Source organism: Platalea leucorodia (assembly GCF_965183815.1).
Source record: "Platalea leucorodia genome assembly, chromosome: 3".
NCBI classification, from domain to species: Eukaryota; Metazoa; Chordata; class Aves; order Pelecaniformes; family Threskiornithidae; genus Platalea; species Platalea leucorodia.
The window spans coordinates 42,241,352-42,256,101 of NC_138825.1; positions in this window are offsets into that span (position 1 = coordinate 42,241,352).

The window sequence follows — 14,750 nt, forward strand, 5'->3', positions numbered from 1 at the left end:
AGAGTAAGCAATAAGATTGAGCATATAAGATTTTAAAAAACACAGCTTATTATTAGCAAGTTCAGATAACATTTCTTAAGAGTTTCTGCTGGAAAAAAATGGTTGGAGGTCCTAGAAAGGGTTAGTTTACACAACTGCTAAGAAAATGTATGCAGTCCTTCAGAGTGAGTGTTAGGTGATTTACCTGAGATGTAGGACACCTGCATTTGGAAAGGTTTGAGGATGTCTTCATCATCCCTGGAGGTACTGTGCAGCATAGTTTTGTAAACTCTGGATGAAGAAGAAAAATAGGGGGGAAAGCCAGCTCTTAATTGATGGTTTGATCCAAACCACTGTGTGGTGGGGTTTTTTTGTTGTTTTTTGGGTTTTTTTTTTGGCTTAGTTAAAAAAAAAAATGGCAGTTTGTGCAATTATATTGAGTAATTATTGGGAATTCTGTCTGGAGACTTGCCAGAGTAGCAGAGCTCTCAAGTGCTTCTGCAAGTTTTGGGAGAAAGGTAATAGACTAATAGAGATGCTCTTACTGCTCCTGCAGGATGAAGGACTGCAGCAGGAATTCAAGACACCAGGGAATGAATGTTACCCTGAGCATCACTCCTAAGTGTTGTGGCCAGAAATTGCCCCTTCTTGCAGAAGGTGCAGTGGGCCAGACGTGCTACACAGAGCTGTTGCATACCAGGCTTTGCTCTTCTGTGGCTGTGTTCGTGTTTGCAGTTACTCACTGAAATAAGAACAAGTAACTCTACTTACAGATGTAGTCTTGAACTAAATCTCACAGAGTTGGCTGAGATGAACAGTAGGGACTATCCTCACCCACTTTGTTTCTTATGCTTTGGATGTCAGATGGATTTCCAAGGATGTGGTGGTGCTTTTTTCCCAGTACATACAAAGATGAGTTCTAAGGCTCTATTGCAGATAGAGCAGTTATGTTATTTTATGTAGCACTAAAAGGTTTCTAAAATTACTTAATAAAATCAATGATGCAGTTTCCTGCTTTTGTCTTCATGGTCAAAACTAATCAACGGATCAGAGAAGTTAATATCTTAATTTCTTTTATATTGTGTGACAAAAAAAAACCTCATGAAGAGCTGCCTTTCCTTCTCAACAGTGAACATCTTAATGTTTCTTCTGTCAGTAATCCCGATGACATTGTTGCACGCACTTTCAATACCAGGTATCAACACTGAAAACTGTCTCTTAACCTTCTCCCTTCTTTCTTCTTGATGGCATTTTGATCTGGTCACAGTGAAAACAAAGGGAAGATAGGGCATAGTTCAGAGCGGGTATGGGGGTCAGTAGGAGCCCCTACTTCCCTTTGAATGATTTTAGCTTTCATTGGGGAAATCTCACGTGCTTTGGTGACAGGTTCTTGTCCTTCCACCTACTTTTTTGCGCTGACATAATGTCTTGGGGAGCTGTTCACAGAAATAAAATACTGAAGTGTTATGTTACAAGAAATTCAGGCCTGTAAGCACTATACTGGACAATAAATATAAATAAAAGTAGATGGCTTTTGGATTATTATGGAGCTTCCTTTTACCCCATGGTAATAGGATGCAGCCTAACTATTTTCCCAGCTGTGGCTGTGCAGCTGATTAGAAGCAGCTGTTAGAAAAGGCAGTGCCCAGCTGCTAGGGCTGACTGTGCTGGAAGGGCTCCAGAGCTGTTGTTTGTGAGGAGCTACAGCAAGTAAGTGTGTCAGCGTGTGGAGAATGTAGGCCTTCTCCTGTGGGAAAGGTGAAAGAGAAGAGGGAATAGCTCTCGGTTGTTCAGTTTTCTGTTCTTGAATGGGATGTCTAGAAGAAAGTGCAGGTGGGGCTTCCTAGCTCCCCTTGCCTGGAAATAAGGAACAGCCTGTAGGAGAGATGAGCCGCTGTTAGGGAGCTCTAGGCTGTAGAGACATGGGTAATCCTCTGGTCTTCCCAAAGCTGGTTTTGCGCTTTGCTTCCAAGTATGTCTAAGCTCTGTCTACCGAAGTAGAAAAGGTCTGGGTTGAAACAAAAAAATCGCATGTTAGCTTTGCTCACAAAAGAGTGCTCTGGATAATGGTTGGTACTGCTAGCCAGGTATACAGTGCGTGTGGAAAAATGTGAATGAATCTTATCTGGGTTTCAGTGTCCTCCAAAAGTTTTGCAAAAAGCAGTTGTTCTCTGTTGCATAAAACTTCAAATACTCCCTCTGGAAATGGAAAGAAACATTCTTTTAGCTACCTGTGGTGCTTTTGGCCTTAAACAATAAAGGGCTTCCCTGTCTGTTGTGGTTTAACCCCAGCTGGCAACTAAGCACCACACAGCTGCTCACTCACTCCCCATGCAGCGGGATGGGGGAGAGAATCAGAAGAGTAAAAGTGAGAAAACTCGTGGGTTGAGCTAAAGACAGCTTAATAGGTAAAGCAAAAGCCACGCACGCAAGCAAAGCAAAACAAGGAATTCATTCACTACTTCCCACCGGCAGGCAGGTCTTCAGCCATCCCCAGGAAAGCAGGGCTCCATCACATATAACGGTTACTTGGGAAGACAAACGCCATCGCTCCGAACGTCCACCCCCTTCCTTCTTCTTCCCCCAGCTTATATACTGGGCATGACATCATATGGCATGGAATAGCCCTTTGGTCAGCTGGGGTCAGCTGTCCCGGCTGTGTCCCCTCCCAGCTTCTTGTGCACCCCCAGCCTCCTCACTGGTGGAGCGGTGTGAGAAGCAGAAGAGGCCTTGACTCTGTGTAAGCGCTGCTCAGCAATAACGAAAACATCCCTGTATCATCAACACTGTTTTCAGCACAAATCCAAAACACAGCCCCATACTAGCTCCTGTGAAGAAAATTAACTGTCCCAGCCAAAACCAGCACACTGCCTTATCTCATGAATGATTTAAAACTGGTTAAATAACTGGTTAAATATATTTTGAAATTAAATGGTGTATTACTGTTGTTAAACTTTTTCCCTCCTCTATTTTCTAGGGATGGCATGATCTTATATATATATTTTTTTTTAATAGCTTGTCAGGAGATCTTCTTGAAAAGTGTCCCTGAGTAATAATTCTACCTTATTCCTTTTGCAGTATCCTATTCTATTGTACATAGTGGCTAAGATGCTATTGTACTTGGCACTACAGAACTGTAAGCTAAAGAGAGACTGTCCTAGAGACTTAGCTGTAGAGGATGTATCCTTCAATAGCTGTCTGTGGTAATTCACTTCTTTTTCGGTGACTACTGTTTTCTATCTCCTAAATATTTATTTAGCTGCTCTTCATTGTACTCTGACAGTTACTTGGCTGCGTTAGTTGCTCACGCATGCTTTCTGTTTGAGCTCTGCCCCTTGCTGTGTTAATGATCCCAGGTGGTGGTGCTTCTGCAGAGTGTACTTACCTGGTAGCAAAGTTCATGCTGCCTTTGGTACTGTCTTTAGCAGTTACAGTTCTGTCCCTACTTCTCTCACCTCCTTGTTATATAGGATGATATTATCCCCCAACCTTATGTGTCTCTTAACTCAGCCTTCAGAGCTTATTCATCCACTGATGATTCAAAGTGACAGCTGTGCCATCAATCTGTTTGTCAGTTTTCCCCCATTTGGTGTGCTGGAGTTATGCTCTCCTTCCTGCATGCGCTCAAGGATGCTGCCTGGCCCCTTGTGCCCTGCAGGTCTGCTGCACCTGGATCAAAAGTCGAAGGCAGACTCCCTTGCTATGAGCGCTCAGCGTTTCAACGGTAAAACTCCTATCACAGGAAAGTAAACCCATGGTAGAGAATTCAGGCAAGCCATATTTTTAGACTTGGGACAATTCATATGTAGTGTTCTATATCTGCAGTGCAACTGGCAACAGGCATGTCGCTTGTTTCAGTATTGTTTGGCTTTCTTCATTCTGGTTACTGTTGAATTTCAATATTTGTCCTTGCTGACTGCCACATTGCTGAGTTTGACAGATTGTTGCCAGAATTTGAGTCTGCTGACATAAACTTTGCATATGTGTAAGGAGAGATTCAACCAATGATTATCCTGTGTCATAGTAGATCCTGCTTTGTTTGTGTATAGTAGAAGATTAGGAAAGGCTGCCTTTTGAGAGAAAGAGGACAGCTATATCTGATATTTATTTGATGGATCTTTCAAAGAGTTGATTGTGACAAAAAATACAGCACAAAAATATCCCCTGTGTAGGGTGTACGTTAAGTCGAAATATTGATGCAATGAAAAGCAACAGTAGTTTTCCATGTTTAGACTGCTTTGTATTTGTACAAACTGTAAGGTAATTATTTCTGTAGAAATAACAAGTCAGTCAGCATTTGATACTTAGCAAGGAGCCATGCTATTTAAGGATGATAGAAATCTTCAGCGTTCCTTGAACAACCCAGACTGGAACCATGCAAAATTAGCATTGTGTTGAACTATGTGTTGTGCTTCTACACAATGCATAAATTACTTGCAATTAATCTTACTATTTAAGTGCTTTCTGGGGTAACTGTGTATTTCCTGAGAATTAGAAGAAAAGAAAAATTTTCTACTTCCAGTATAAATCATGCTGTAGTAATTTTTAGCTAGCATAAAACAGAGGCAGTTGAAAAGTGAAACTTCTGCATCAGTGAGACAGTGGGCTTCTTCAGGAGGACTGCTCTGTCAGGTTTTAATTCCTGTTAAAATCATTAGTATCTTTAAAAGATGCAACAATTCTTTAAATCAAATGGCTAGAAAAATCAAGAGCATTTTTTCTGTTTTGGTTTTTTTTTTTTTTTTGTATTTGTTGAGTTGCTGGCTGCTTTACAATTGATGTATAAAGACAATTTTCCTGTCTGAGAGCCAGGCTATCCATAGGATTGTGTAGGAAAAAACTGAGCAGAACTTGCCCAGGGGATATTGCTACTCTTCTCCCTTAGCACCATCAACACCGGAAAGATTCGTTTATTTGGTGTCCCTTTTGATGTTCTGAATTTGGAAGTTCAGTCTTCAATGAAATAAGAGTATCTCAAGTGGAAAGAGATACCATGTTTGAGATTTGAGTTGCACATATCCTTTGATGTCTTAGGAAGGCAAAACTTTGTGTGTATTTTCTGACTGAAATAAATCAGCCTATCTACCTGACCCCTTGGAGAATTCTTAAGAACTTAAAAAATGCATGGCAGGAAGTAATTTTTAAACCTAAGTCTAAAGTATTTCATCTGTTTCTCCTTACACCTCACAGACTTGCCATGGTTGTGGCTTTGCATGGGACATAATGATCACAGGGGCATCCTGCATTTCTTTGGGAATGGTTTTAAAAAAGAAAACTAAGCAAATTTTTACATAAACTAGTGAAAGTTCTAATAGATAATTCTAATCTAGGTTATTGGTTTTAATTTATATGCTAATATTAACACATTCTGTGTACTTTTTCTCCAACTCTAACAACTTGCAAAAAAACAGTGGTGAAACAAATGCTGTAAACCATTTTTATTACCAGAGTAATCAAAATTGGCAGTTTTATTTGTGGACCTTTAGAGTCTCTGGCCATGACTCTCCAATTTTGGAGATCTATTTAAAAATAAAGGAACTTTTCTCTCGTTCTGTTTGGAGGGGAGGGAAAGCAAAGCAAGTTTTCTTGGATATTCTTCAAAACAGAAACCGTCTATCAATGTTGTAATCCTGGCAGCATTCTCTGTGGGTTGAACACTACTCTGTCACCAAGGTTCTGATGTCTGTGGAGATATTTGAAAAATAACAGGTACTGCCATCAGACTGGGAGGCGTGGTACAGGTGGGTAAGCAGGAACCTTGAGTGTTTTGAGCACTGCTCAGAACACTCATAACCAACATTGCAGCGATGACGTAGAGTAATGATCCAGGTTCATTCCCTTCCTGCCTTTTGTAGGCCTGGGACATCTGTCCTTGCCGTAGATGTCACTATTCTGATGAGAGAGGTGGGTAGGAAAGAGCTACCTCCAGGTGGTGGTGGTGGTGAAGTCAAGTATTTTGCAGGTGTATGTCTCATGCTAGTGACAGTGGTACCAAGAGGATCGGACACCATATGGATTTGTCAGGTTATTTAAGAAAAACCATCACAGAATTGGGAACATGCTTGCCGTAGCATCTATAATAACTTCAGGAACAGATCAGTATGTGTGTTCTCACTTGGTCTTCAGGATGCTGGTTTGGGGGTTACCAAAAAGCAGTGGAGAAGGTGACAGAATAAGCCACTTCCTATAAAATCAGAAGTCAAGTTCAGAACTGAAATGTTTTCTGTTTCTTGAAATATGAAGTTTTTTAATATAAATTAAGCCAGATATGTTAATGTAGAGTGGGTTGTGCATGTGATAGATTTGCTCACTATAGCATTCTTGTCTGCTTTTGTTTTTTTGGATATGAGAAGTGAGGAAGGCTAGTGGCAGGCTGGGGATGGTAAGTGCTAAGTCTGGCCTTGATTGCAGTGTAATCCTTGTAGAGGAGGCTGCAAATGGGCCTCCATGTTCAGAATAAATCATAAAGCAGAAGTGAAATACAGTCAGTACATTTGTGTGAGGTGTTTACTTTGAGATAATATTTACTTATACAGTGGAGCGTGCTCCTCTGTTGTATGACAAAAGCACACCCAATAAGCCTGCTCTGAAGGGCTCTTTATTTTCTAAAGGTAAATATTTTGTTGTATGTGGGGGAAGGGGAAAAAGGATGAATATCTAGGAGACAAATGTGAGCAACAATGTGAGGCAAAATCTTGATTATCAGTCTTCCCAAAGATTTCTGATTGCTTTGTGCTTGTTTTTTGTGTTTTTTTTTTTTTTTTTTTTAAAAACTACTCCATGTACGTCATAATATATCTTTGATTACATATCAGCATATATGGTAATGTTACTACTGTAATTCTCTGAAAGTCTGATGAACAGTTATGACATGAATTACTCAGTTTTGCCATAGTGCTTTTTGCTTAAATGCAGAGGCATATAAAATTGAAGGAAATCCAATTAAACTTGGCAAGCAGTTGCTAGTTTAAATTGGTTCAAAGAAAATGATTGGAGAGAAGATTAAAAAAATAGTACTCAGTAATGTTGAAAGTCTTACCTTTTTTTTTTTTTTTCTTTTTTCTTTTCATTACAGTTAGCATAAAAAGACTTTGGGTCAGCATTAACACTTCCATGTGAGAGTCAGTTTGATTTGAATGTCATTGAAGATTGTCTCCAACTTCTCTTCCCAAAAGGCCTAGATGAATCTATTTGAAGGTGATACTGAGTTAAAGATTAATAGCAATAGACAGGGAAATATGGTGGGGGGTGGGATAGGGGAAGGGTTAACTCGAATGTCTTACAGGCTTGACTTACTAGATTTTAGAGGTTAATTTGTGACAAAGAATTTTATGAAGTATTGAATTTCATGAACTACTTAACTCTGTTCCCATGTAAACTCAAGCCTTCATTCTTTCAGCCTTTGCAGAATACCTTTAAAAGTTTAAATCTGCATAGGTGAAGAAATGCGAAAGTCAGTCTGTGGTTCATCAGCACAAAATACTATTCACCACGATAACGTTTCTGTTTTCTTCTTAGAACAAGATAATTCAGGATATCAAGGTTTTGGGTGTGTAGACAGTCTGTAGTGAAATCTAAGTCAATAGTGCAGGACCGTACCAGCTGACCTTAGGAAGATTTGAGAACTGAGTGGCTTTTGTCATGCTATTGCTTTAGGAAGGACTTAGGAATACTTACACAGTATAGAACTGGATGAAGGTGGCCTGGGTTTACCTTACAGAATGTTTGCTGTCTAAAAGTTAGATGCTTAGCCTAAGCTAGCTCTCTGGCTTCCCTCTATAATTAATGGAAACAAGTAGGTACCTCCAGAGAGCTGGAGCAAGTGAGTCCACCAAAATGTGACTGACAGAAAAAGGCAGATGAGAGAAATACTTTGTTTCTTTTTGTCTTTCGTATATTCTTACAGTGAATCATTAGGTGTGAAAAATTCCTTCCTTGGGTCTTGCAGCGCATAGCACTGATAATTCTGTTCCACAAACTTTAAGATGATAGTGCCTATCACCTATCTTTCCTACTTAATTATAAACCATTTTTATAGATACTGTTATATTAGAACTGGGTAGAAATACCTGCAATTAAATAACCTGCAGAAAGAAAGTAAGGATTTCCTATGAGGATCTTCTCTGCCATGATGTTTTCAAGTATTTCTAGCATTTTAGTCATTAATGTGGTTCTTCTGTTCTTAGTCAGCGTTAAGACTTTCCTTGAATTACACTTATTAACCTGGAGTTCTTAAATATGTCCTATTATAGATATTTTTTATTAACAAATCTTACTGAACTCAGGAATGCTACTTTGTGAATTAGATCTTAGCTGCGACCTGTGATCTTAGCTGAAAGTAATTAATAGAAAAGAAAAAAGACAACCCTAATTTCTGTAGAAGATCCCAGGTAGAATGAGAGAGGCACGCAAAGAATTTTGTTCAGGAGCAGTAGGAGGAAGGCTGTAGCAACTGTGTGTTTGCTTTACCACAGAACCATTACCGTGGGACTGACAGCGTTCAGCAGTTCAGCTTATGAACTAACGATATAAGCTGAATTTATTCCTTTATAATAAGTAAAAATGAAGGTTCCAAAAGGGGGAAAAAGATCTTAACACAAGGTTAGTGTACTATTAGGTTCTGTTACAAAGTTTTACTGACTGAAAGCCCTGTATTTAGGGCTTGTACTTAAGAGGGGAAAAAATGTTTTTGTGGGTGGTAATAAAGTTTGTGCCATTCTAGTTCAAACTGCCAATCCACACAGAAAACCCCATACTTTCTCCCCCATACTCCCAACCCCACTTTTTTTTTTTTTTTTTTTTAACATGGCCAGTTCTGAATATATGTAGAAGAGATCTGAAGAATCCCTAATCAGTAAAACATTTGGTATTAGATCCCAGATAAAACTTTTGAATATTGAAATCTATCTGATGTTTTGATTGTCCATATAAGTAACGCTAAGACTTTTCTGAGTCTTTAGTTTTTACTTCACTGATATGTGGTATATAATGAAGCAGCTTTTCCTGTTCAGAGAGGGAAGACAGCCTTTAGACGTTGCCTTTTGTTTCCAGGAAGAAACTATCTTTTCTTCAGATAAATAGTTCTGTTTATTTTCTTGAATTACTCTTTTTTTTTTTTTTTTTTTCTCTTTCTTCTCTCCCAGCTTCTTCAGCTTGTGAGCTGAGAGCTTGCTGGGAAATGTGAGATACTATACTCTATCAAAATACATTAGAAGGGCCTGTAGGAGTCTGCAATAGGTTGAAGACTTTGCTTCTTGACCCAGAGTGTCCAAGCATGTAGATAGTCCCCCTTCTGTCTTCCTTGTTCTTAGACTTGTCATATTTTATCCATATGCCTAAATTGATCATACAGCTGAGAAAGGTACCTCTGTGGACAAGTGACTCTGGGATTACTCAGCAGTGTAAAACAGTATCTGTCCTCCTTCAGATCCATGTACAATCTGTCTCTCTGCCTACACACCAGCTCTCACTTTCCTTCTAGCTTCTTTCCCTGTTCCAGTGTCTACTGCCTTGGATTCTCAGTTCATGTCCTTTTGTTAGGACGAGAGAGTTCTAGTATTGCTTTCCCCTTAAAACTCCCTTGTGGTTTTGAGTTGGCCTTTCCAGGAAGAAAGTCTTTCTTTGCTCTTCATCCAGATCTGTTCCTCACCATCTCTTGTGGCACCTTCATATGAAATATGCAATTTCCTTCTCTCAAAAAGATAGTGGTTCAAAATGTAGGATCTCTGGCCTCCAGCTTCGCTCATAACAGTCCAAAAGAGCAAATGCAGGGAAATGCCTGATCACAGCAGCCTTCACCATCTTGGTGAAGACTTTAGAAAAATTCAGCCTAGGACCAACACCTTTTGTGGGAATCAATTTAGCCCAACAGTTTTTGATAGAGTTCTAAGCAACTTCAACACTTTTAAGAGAAGTGTTGGACAGCTTTAATAGATATTACCAGCCTTCTGTATGCTTGCTTATTCACTCCCTTAGCATTGCATGTTTTACCTTGGCAAGTGAATCTTGTCAGTACAATTCCATCATGCTGTAGAAGTTGGGAGGTTTGCTAACACAGTGGAATTCAACCAAAACAGAACTGGGTCTGGGTTCATGGAAAGGCAAAATTATCATTTGAAACAAATAATTCTTGCAGCAAGAACAACCAAGAACTATTTTTACAAGACATCGAGCGTGTACACTTCTAGAGAGCCAAGGACTTCTCAACATGACAGCACTTGCCATACAATTGGTAGGAGGGATACCTGCTTAAATTTGGAAATGAGAAAGAGTATCTGTACTAAACTAAAAAAAGTTATTTTTAAGTGTGTAGCTCTTGCCTTTGTGATTTTTCAGTACTGGATGTGTTATTTTCACAAACTGTTCTAGTTCAACTTATTTGTCCCCCCTTCTTTTTTTTAAAGGAGTGGGAAGGAGTCACACATCTTTAACGCATCTTTAATATGATAGTCTGAAAATAATTCTTAGTTGAATATTCACAGTAACTGTAATAAATAAAGAAGCTGTTGTCTTAAACCTTGTTACTTTTGTACTGCTACATCACAAGATATGATATCACTCTCAGGGAGAGCTCAGAAAAAGTTGAGAGCACGCTCTTTTTCAAAAGACCTTGCTTACAGGACCACAAGTCAGTTCTTCAGACAATCCATGTGCGTGATTGTATTTCTCCTTGTGCACTAACTGGAATAGGGGTGGGGGATGGAGCAATAACCAGTTTAGGCCTTAAGACTATGTCTATGTTAGGAAACTTAGCAGGGCTAGGGACTGTGTTTCAGCACTGTCCAGTGATTCCATATTCAGTGAGTTTCCCGGTGTGATTTTGACCTGAGGCAATCATTGCTCTGACAATGCCTTGAGGTGGATAGCGTGGGCTAGTGACCGTTTCCAATAGACAGTAGGGAAGAAGCCCCCCATGTTTTGAGGGAGGGCAGGTTAGCCGTATGGAGGCAAACTTGTGCCACACTTCCTCATAGTAAGTGAATGGAGAGTAGCCTCTTTCATTGCCTGTAGAAATGCAGTGCTACAGCCCAGTAAGACAAGGACTCGGTGATAGGGCTCAGCTCTTAAAGGATGCAGGTGTGACAAAAATTGGAATTATTTTCAGTGATTGAAGTCTCAGCAGAAGCATCTTTGAGGAGATGGCTGATATCTTGAGTCTGTAGCAGTATCCAAATGCTGTAGGAAACAAAGGTGATTAAAGATTGAGTTCTCCCATAATAATAATGATCACGACACAGTCTGTCTTTTTATTTAAAATATTTTAATTTTATTTTTATTTTTTTAAAAAGCTAAATGGTCTGCAAATAGAGAATGGAGTGTTGTCTGTAGCTTTGGAACTCTCAAAGCTCAGGGAAATCAGTGGAAATTTTGCCTGAAGTTGCTGAAACAACTTGTAAAGCAGCTGTATATATAAAAACACCTTCACCTAGCACTGATATTCAAGTGCTGATTAGTGTTCAGAAGTACCAGAAGATAACTTATTCCTTAGAGTTCTGGTTTTCCCCACAAAATATACTAATTATCTGCACTTGAACTTAGACAGAGCATCAGGATCTACTTTTTAATCATATTTAAAGTCCAAAATTAAATGATGAAGAGAACTGTTAGATTAAAATACCAAGCATCCTTTTCCTAAACACTATCCTCTTACTGGAACAGTGTTCACTAATCCTATGATAGGGTTTGTATTGAACACTGATTTTTGAAAAACTAATACTATTTTCCTGTAGAAACAGCATCTTCCTGACAGTCTACAGAAAATCCAGGTGTGTATAGTTTGTGGAATGTGTGAAAGCCCTTACATTACATACTACATGTCTCAAAATACAAAGTGAATGCAATTTTTGGCTTCAGAAAGAATACATCTTCTGTTTGAAATTGCTCCTGTTTTCCTGCATTTGGGTCTTTTACAAGCCCTTCTTTCTAGTTTCTTCCTGTCATGCAAAACATACTTCTGTGATGCTAGGAATACCACACCTAGCTTTTTTGAAAGATGAATGTCTCCAGGGAGAAATGCCTTTCTGAATGCTAAAGCTGTTTTTCTCTTACTGTGTCCTCACCGCCCTCTTTGGCAATAAAATCCTATTTTATGTCCTTTTATTCTGATTTTGATCTAACTGTACTTGACTTACTATGGGGTAGAAAGGTTTTTTACTACTGTCTCTCCTTTAAATTTGTGGTCTGAATTTTGTCTCTAATCCTTCATCTGCTTGCTTCATACCTGCAAGTTTCTCAGTCTTATTTTGCTCCCTATGCTAGAGTGTCTGTCTTAGTGCCTTTCATCAAGTAACATACCAAGTCTGTCTTTGCTCCCATTTGTGACATGGGGTTATTGCACTCTTCTCTCCCATAGTTATCTTCTGTATTCGTATTAAATGTCTCTGTTGTGTTATGTATCAGAAACAAGCTCCCTGGGTTCTTAGGATGCCGCTAGGGATGTCAGATGGGATTCCTCAGGGTCAGGAGACCAAAGCCCCTTTTCCTTAGTGTACCTCAGGGATCTGTGGTTTCTAACGTCTTTGCCATGAAGATGGGATTTTGAAAGCCCTGGAATTACCAGGCCTGTCCTCTCTTCTCAGGTGTCCTGCTGTACAAGTCAGGAAGCTGTGGCTGTCCTGAGAAAGGCTTCTGGATTTTTCTGCAGTTTGGGAAGGTGTGCCTTGCCTGGGGCCCTGTGCCGATGCTCTGAGTGCTCCTGAGCTCCTGCCTGGCTGGATAGCCTGGAGCGTCAGCTGGTTTGGCAGAGTTCTTTTGTACGTGTACTGGCAGAGCTATGAACGCACGTGTGATGGTAGACTTGGTCGTTTCCCTGCCCTAAACCCAGAGCTGCTCAGACTGAATTATATGCAGTATTTTGGGCTATTTTCTCCATATTCATTCATTTCTACTGCTCCATGCTGATGCACTTCCTACCCCTTCACGCCCTCAGCAAATTTCTGAGCAATTTGAATTTGGATCTTCTGTACAGGCATACTTAAGGAGACAACCATTTAATTTTTCCTGTCCTTTTGGATAATGTGCTTGTTAACCATTTTTTACTTTCTTTTATTTCTGGAGAAAGTTGAATTAACGTATACATTTATACCTTGAACAGTAAAAGCAGATGGCCTTTTTTCTTCCCCCTCTCACAGGAATATTAGTATAGTCTCTAGTTACACTTAGCTGTCTAACTTCGACCAGCTTGGCCATATAGCAGCAACTGTTATGCTATAAGCATTGAATGTAATAAATAAGAAGTGAGCTGTTAGAGAACATAACTTTATAGGGAACTTCATCTTTCATGAAAACAAACAGGTCAATATGATAGAAACAATTGTTACATTTATCAAAACAAAACAAAAAAATTCATCAAGTTGGTTGACCAGCACTTCAATTTCTCATTATTCAAAGGCAGTATATTTTTATCTATGAAGATATAACTAAAAACAAGCAGAATGCTTGTATCTTTTAAAGGCAATTTTTTCTTTCAGATACAATTATATCTTTGGCAAAGAAAGAGGCTACTTGTCTAGCTTTCTTTTTTTCACTGCCTACAAAGGTCATTGAAAACGTAGTGGTTAGACATGTTACACGTTGCTTATGGTATGTCATCCAGGACAAGTTTGGAGAGAGAAGAAAAAAAAAAGTGACAAATTGTCATGGAAATAAATGTCCTTATTTTATCCTTTTGCTTCTCTCTCAGCCCTCCTCCCTGTATGAGCCTTAGTAATCCCAAACAGAAAAACACCTACTGAAAAGATGCAGTTTTATTACACCCCTTTCTTTGTAATAGTTCTCTTTCAGTTAACTTAGTATGCCTGTATGTAGAGTATTAAAAAAAAAAAAAAAGTTCAGGATGGCGAGAAAGAAAACTAGACAGAGGAAAGAAAGGTTTGTTGCTGTCTCAGCGCTGGAACACTGTAGCTGAAGGGTGAAATTCAGGCCCTAGTGAGCAGGTTGGACTTTGAATTCACTACACAAGAAACGAGTTTTCCAGGTCAGTTAGCGTCTCGCTTTCTGAAGCCAGTGTGTTCCTAACGAGGGAAAACAACATAGGAAAGGAAGAGGGTAGTTTCTCGGCAACCCAGAACTGACGCATGCTGCCAGCATCATAACTAAGAGCTAGAGCCCTCCAAGGCTCTGTAATGGAGGTGTTTCTTTGATAAACGTGACTACTTCCAATCTTTTCCCCGTGTCTTTGAGAAATAAATCAGGTAGATATTATAGTTTATCTGCTTGTCCTGGATATAACTTAGCTGCAGTACAGCAGGCCACATAGAAAGGAATTCTTTCCCATTTTGCATTCCTGAAAGAGGTGTTTTTGCCATATCCTCTGGCAATTCCAGAAAATGAAACCCTTTGTTTAGAAAAAGACACAGCCAAACAAGATCCTGCACCCAAACCCTTTTATTACATCGCACTGGTATAGATAATAAGAACCAGGTAAGATTGGTGCCTAAAGATGGATGCAAAAAATTGTGTTTGCTTAAGAACTGAATGGTGGAGATGCTTGTTTATTTTTTTCCAAGTAATCTAATTTAATTTACATAAGTGAAATAGTAAACCAGTACAGTTAAAACAGATAATAACTACAAAACACAAAGCATTTGTGACTAGAGCAATATTAACCTGCATGAGAGTAATGTAAATATGTTTCTTTTAATTAAACACAATTTTAAAAATTTAAAGATCTGAAAAAAAATTAAACATGCATGTGCCACTTGTGATGCCCTAGAAAGCTCCTTTTTCCGTTCCCTTTTTTGCTGCTTCACATGTTTAATGGTAATGTTTTA